Here is a 5,847-nt window from a genome sequence, read left to right as displayed (position 1 = left end):
TGGTGGGATAGGGATGGAGAGAATAAGGAGACACTCTAGCTTTTTTGCTTATATTTTGGACAAATGAAACCTATAGAAACAGACCACACAGCTAAATTTGGGATTTTCAGACCCACTCCCACCACAAGTTATTACCAGAGAAATTGACAATAAGATTAATCTCAGCTTTGGGAGGAAAGGCTGAGAGGCAAAAGGAGGTAGCTGGACTAAGAATCTGTGGGTCCAAATTCTAGACCTCAGACTCAGTTTTCTCAGCTGTCAAATATACTCATGGTATCAGTCTTACAGGGTTTCATCTGGGAAATAATTAACTGAGCTGGCCATGCCTTCTGACCTTATATGAGACCACTGAGCTAGTTGGGATCAGGGATTCAAACAGATGAGAAGTTTGGCGAGAAGTGCTCCAATCTAACCCTTGAGAAGGAATCACTAAATCACTTGCAGAGGAATAAAAGCATTTCAGACTCCTCATATTCCATTCCCCTTGACCAGAGGGAAACTTCAGAAAACTGGATTTAGTCTGTTCCCTAGGCATCCTAGCATGTACCTGGGACAGCTGGCAATGTGTTTGCGTTAGGAGTGAAGAACAAGAAAGACTGGAGGAAGATTCAAAATCCTATAAAGAACCCAGAAAAAAACAAAACAGTGTAACTATACATGACAAGAGGGAACAACTTGAGGATTCTAGTGAAAAGATTTCCAGAAGCTATGAGTTGCACATTTTCTACATATACTCTCTAAGCTTGAGTCCATGTTTCCCTGGGCTCTGTATGTGCTTATAGAAGAATGGATCACATGCTTTTAGAGGAATGTTTTTTAATTGTTCTTATTATATCATCCTAGTAATTCCTAAATTCCTAAAAATTAATTGTTTGACCAATTGTTATCAACGGAAAATCATGGTGAGAAGCATACCAGTGGGGGCTCATGAATATTAGATATACAATCCTCATACTACCCAAGGGAAACAGTAGATATCCTTTTCTGGGTATTAGACTTGTAAGTTCAAATAAGGGTTAGGAAGGTAAATCCAAAGCTTAATTGTGCTGCATTATGTATGTGGTTTGGGGTTAGACACTTCCCCTTGGGTGGGATTGGGGCAAAAGCAGTTTGAACTAGATTCCATTCTGCTTACTATGCCATATCGTTTATTGTATAAATATAGTTCCTATAGAAAATTAATGCCCTGTTTAGTGATATGTTACACAACAATGAATGAATAGGGCTGATAGGAATATGAGAACATCATCAAGGAGGAGGTTAGAATGACCTTTTAAGTGGGTTCGATTCCATGAAACTTCCTTTTTTTAAAAAAGTGACCACTATTTGTGGTGGTCTTTTTCCAAAACACAACCAGGTGATAAAAGTTCAGATCTTTTATCAGCTGTAATGGGCTGAGGCTTGAGTTGATGCACTGAGGTCCCAAGCACATGAGGCTAAATAGTAATTGGACTATACTCTATTAATATACATGCTTGGATAAAGAATGGCCCCCGCCCACTCTCTGTGCAAGTCCAGATGTGTTGTATAGGAAATGACGATTTTGGTGGGTGGAGGCAGAGAGACAGGAAGAGAGGCTGGGAGAGATTGGGCCTGGGTTCTATGCTTGTAGCTGTTGGTCGTGTGGCTGCTGATCTAGCTAGCTTCTTGACTCAGCTGCACACATTGCTATCGCCCATTCTCTTCCACCTCTGATCTTTTTTCACTGAGAATAAAGATTGACGATTTTCCCCTAACCTGAATTCCTGACTCCGGCTGATTTTAAAATATGCGGTCTTCACAGGCTGCGATTTGGGAGTAATCATTGATTGTAACAGAGACTAAGGCTGCCTCCAGAAAAACCTTCACATATTGGTGGGGCTGACAGGCCCTTCAGTGGATTTCATTGGAAAAGCTGCAATCCTGATTTCCTTGGAAAAGCCTCTGATCCTGATTTAAGTGGAAAAGCCTGTGACCCTGATCGAGTGAATCAGGCCTCCTTTGGTAAGCAAAAGGATCTCGAAAGTTTTTGAAATTTAACAGGCAAAGTCTTCAGTTCACTCATCAAACTGCTGGCGTGTTCCTTTCTCCCATCTCTTATGAAGCACCCATTTTTATTTGTAATCGAAAGCCAGAAAATTAAGATTACATTTGTGGTGGAATGTCCCGTTACTCATCGACAGCCAAAAGCTCCACATCACTTCTAAAACAGCCTCGTGAGGAAGACAGGTCTTCTTGGAGGCCCCCATTAGACCGTAACTATTGTCCTCACTTGCTATTTGCACAGATTACATAAAGGCTTGACAAACAACACTCAAGACAAGCAATAAGCAATTGCTGGATAGAAATACCTTTATTTCTAATATTAGTAATACGGAGTTACACAGTATTATAATCATAACACTCAGTTGTAGATATATTTAAGTTCGGTGCTCTCTAAATGGCAAGGGTGAAAGGGCATCTGACTATTTTCCACAGACTAATTTGAAAATTCAGTTTTCCTAATAAGCATTGATGTGGTGCAAAGAAAAGTAGAAATCAAACTGTTTATTGTTGGTTTACCATTTGGAGGCATTTTACATAAATATCAAATCTTGAGGTTACCCTGGATGCAGTAGAAAAACCTTTTAAATGAAGTTTTTGTACAATAGAAACTTCTCAGCAGTCAAAATTTAGACTGTAAAAAATACATGCAAAACATACTTCGCTAAAACACTTAACTTTGAACAAAGCACCAAACTACACAAATGCAGAATGAAAACAGTATTTCAACTCCACCAAAAGTGGTCTTCATAAAAGGTGTAAAAGTCACCTATTCACTAGGCACTGTTCACAATAAAAAAAAATATTGTCCACAAAACAAAAATCCCATTTCAGAAATTCACCATCTTCATGCTCTAATAGCCACAAGGTGAATAAAATCGAGATCAAGACCATGACCTATAACCCCCACGACTGTAATATGGGGAGGGTGATGGCCTCCTGTAAATCTGATCCCTGTCTTGGGCAGCTCTCCACCCTCCTCCTCCTCCACCTTCTCCTCTGTAAGATCTGCTGTAATAATCACGATCATCATACCCTCGATTGTAGCCTCTATCATAGTAACCACGACGGCGGGAACTGCCATAAGTAGGTCTTCCCATGTAGATTCCAGGGGTTGGGGTGTGGGGTCTTTTTGTTATAGAAAAGTCTACTCGGACCCTCCGGCCATCCAGTTCCATTCCATTGGCACGCTCTTTAGCTTCCTTGGCATCATCCACATTCTCAAAGTAGACAAAGGCAAATCCTCGGGAGCGCCGAGACTGTTGGTCATACACAATGGACACATCCGCAATTGGGCCATATTTGGAAAATACTTCTCTGAGATCCCTCTCATTAGTATACAAACTCAATCCAAACACTCCGAGACAACAATTGGGGTCGGGATTGGCTCTATTCCCAACGTGACACCTGCGGGTAGACTTTGGAGAGTGACTGTGGCTATGTCGCCTTCGGTAATCTCGACTGTACGACCTGCTCCGGGATCGTCTGTGGGAGCGGGAGCGAGAACGTGATCTAGTATAATGCCAACGAGAACTTCTTCTGGATCTCGATTGAGACTCAAACCTGGACCTCGACTTGGATCTGGAGGGCAGGGAATCTTCCTTGGAACGTGACCTTGCTGGGGTGTGCCCTGTGGATTTCCCAGATCCATGGGCACTCCCACTTCTGGAAGCGGAACGGGATTCCGGCTCGCTGTAGTTCTGATCCCCGCTGTAGCTCATGGTGCCGCCGGGCTGCCTCGCTGCCCTGTCTTGCCGTCGAATCCGCCTCTGCTGCCGCTGTCGCTGCCTCAGCTGCTCGCTGCTGCTGCCGTCTCCTCTGCCGAAGACTGACCTCCCGCCACTGCCTCTGTGTCCCGCTCTGCCCCTTCTACTCGCAAATGAAAAAGCGTCGTATTTAATACATATAATTTAATACTTCCCTCGATTAGGGTCACAGGCTTTTCCACTTAAATCATGATCGCAGCTTTTCCAATGAAATCCACTGAAGGGCCTGTCAGCCCCATGTTCAAGGCGCCAATATGTGAAGGTTTTTCTGGAGGCAGCCTTAGTCTCAGTTACAATCAATAATTACTCCAAAATCGCAGCCAGCTGATAAAAGATCTGAACTTTAATGTGTCCTACAATGTAACCCAGTTAGCCCAGAGGTCTATCTCTGGTTCCAAGAGATCTTGCAGGTTTGTCCTTGGCTCCTGCCTCTGCTTTCTTCAGCCTCCAGCTCAGCTCCGACTTGTGGCTTCTCAATCTCCAACTGAGGCGAGTAGGCTTCTGTATCTCCCAATCTGGTTGCGCGTCTGGGAGTGGGCTTCTGCTGAACTGACCAACGCTCCCTTCTTCAGTCTAATTCAGCTGAACTCTTCTCTCAGTGTTTTCAGCTCAACTTCCCAAGAGAGACTCTGTCTGTTTCTTATATAGGATCTCTGAGAGAGAGGGATTATGGGTTATCTCCCAGAGTGCTCTCTGGCCCTAAGGGAGGTGTGAATTCGGATCTCATACTAAGCCCTGAACTGTGTGAACTCCATTGAGTACTTAGATACTTATGAGCTCTCTAAAGGTATGAACACAAGCATTGTTTCCATCAGTATTAGCAACTTATCACCTTGTAAGGATTCCCTCTAAGGTGTGAGCCAATAAGCACTGTATCAATTCTATTGAGTTAACACCAGGATTCTGACATCACCCTTGAGTTTTCACCTTGTTTCAAGTTGAGTTGACACTAGGATTCCAACAACTATTTACATGGAGCATTCTATACACCTAGTTTCCCCTCCCCCCAACCTTTCTACCCAAAGGAGGGAGGTCTTCTTCCCCTTCTCCAAGGCCAACATTGGTCATTATAATTTTACTGTGTCAGTTTCATTTCCTTGTTCTTTTCATTTACATTGCTATCAACTTGGTATACATTTTTCTGCTTCTGTTTATTTAGCTATGCATCATTTCAAAGGAGTTTTCCCGGTTCCTTTGAATTCTTTGTTTTTTTTGTTTGTTTGTTTCTTATGTTTTAATAATATGCAAGAAGGGGGACTTGCTAGGGGATCAGTACAGAAGGTTCAGGGCAGAGAAGCCCAGAACATCAAAAAAGCTATAGACCTAGCTTCAGTCTTTGAAGCTCAGCACTGAAGAGAGGAGACAAGAAATGCCATAGTGATGGAAGAAGGTAGTTTGGTGTGGTGGGGAGAGAGTGTCTGAGGATACATACTGTGTAGCCCTGAACAACTCTATGATCCTATGTGTGACCTTGGTCATTTAATTTTCTGAGATGTTTCCCCATCTGTAAAATGAAGGAGTTGGATTAAATGATCTATGAGATTCTTTCCAGAGTAATGATCCTGCAATATGTCTGTCCTGTAATATGATGAGGGACCCCAGAATGTCCCAGATCTTCACCATTAGAAACGCTGAGATTTAGCACCGCTCTCTCTCTCTGGGTTCAACTTTTAAAGTGTAAACAATTCTGGGAGAGATCCCATTTTTCATCACTCATCATTCAGTGAGAACAAGGTTATCAGATACTCTCCAACTGCCAGGAAGACATTGTGGAAGGTGCTGAGCTGAAGAGGAGAAGGGGGTAAGGAGAGAGAGAGAGCAAACAAGGACAAGCTTCTTTGGCTTTTTGTGAAGGTTTGGGCCTTGTTTTCCTGGCTTTCTGCCCTGTCCTTTTCCTAGTTACAGCTGGCCTGGCCTATTTGCAATGCTTAATGTCTCTGGACAGCCTTTTGGAAGGGAGAAAACAGCACTGGACAGAAGGACAGAGCAGCTGTCTTCGGCTTCTGACCACAGCGGGGTTTCTCAATCCAGGACAAATAAAGAAAGAATAATGAAAACT

At 43.1% G+C, this 5,847-nt stretch overlaps 1 pseudogene; it reads right to left on the bottom strand.

Moving 5' to 3' along the window:
• Nucleotides 1-2,906: 2,906 nt before the first annotated feature.
• LOC100933234 lies at nt 2,907-3,743 on the bottom strand (annotated as a pseudogene).
• Nucleotides 3,744-5,847: the final 2,104 nt, after the last annotated feature.

Source organism: Sarcophilus harrisii, chromosome 4 (assembly GCF_902635505.1).
Source record: "Sarcophilus harrisii chromosome 4, mSarHar1.11, whole genome shotgun sequence".
In the NCBI taxonomy this organism is placed as follows: domain Eukaryota; kingdom Metazoa; phylum Chordata; class Mammalia; order Dasyuromorphia; family Dasyuridae; genus Sarcophilus; species Sarcophilus harrisii.
Note: the sequence above shows the minus strand (reverse complement) of the source record. Positions and strands in the feature narration are given on the sequence as shown.